This window comes from Eimeria mitis, genomic scaffold, assembly GCF_000499745.2.
Source record: "Eimeria mitis Houghton genomic scaffold, Emh_scaff1599, whole genome shotgun sequence".
In the NCBI taxonomy this organism is placed as follows: domain Eukaryota; phylum Apicomplexa; class Conoidasida; order Eucoccidiorida; family Eimeriidae; genus Eimeria; species Eimeria mitis.
The window spans coordinates 7418-7865 of NW_013569914.1; the positions used below are offsets into that span (position 1 = coordinate 7418).

At 27.0% G+C, this 448-nt stretch overlaps 1 protein-coding gene across 1 annotated transcript in view; it reads left to right on the top strand.

Moving 5' to 3' along the window:
- Window positions 1–448, top strand: part of EMH_0040260 (uncharacterized protein) — a gene marked incomplete at both ends in the record, with an annotated part of 2825 nt that overhangs the window by 763 nt on the left and 1614 nt on the right. The window lies entirely within an intron of this gene.

Below are 448 nucleotides of genomic sequence, written 5' to 3' on the forward strand. Positions count from 1 at the left end.
GGTACCTTAGCTCTGGTGAAGATATAAGGGAGATCGAAATCATCACCATTATAAGTGGTGATGATATGTGGTTTATTTTTATTAATAAAAGAAGCAAATCTATGTATAATATAATATTCATTTATTTCATTATAAACAATAATATTATTTAAAAAAGAAGAAAACGAAGAAGAGACAGAAGGAGGAGAAAAAAAAAAACTACAAATCTCTCTCTTTATAAACTCTCTATTCACTAACAAATAACCCTGCCCGTTATATAAAAAAGATATTAATATTATTTCATCTTTTTCTGCTGAAGGAAACTTCAATGCTTCTTTATTACATTCTATATCAAATGCTAATATTGATAAAGGCGCAGATGAAGATATAGAGCCAGCCACGCTCAGCTGTATATACACACACACACACAAAAAATACAAATTTTTTTTTTTTTTTTTTTTTTTTTTTT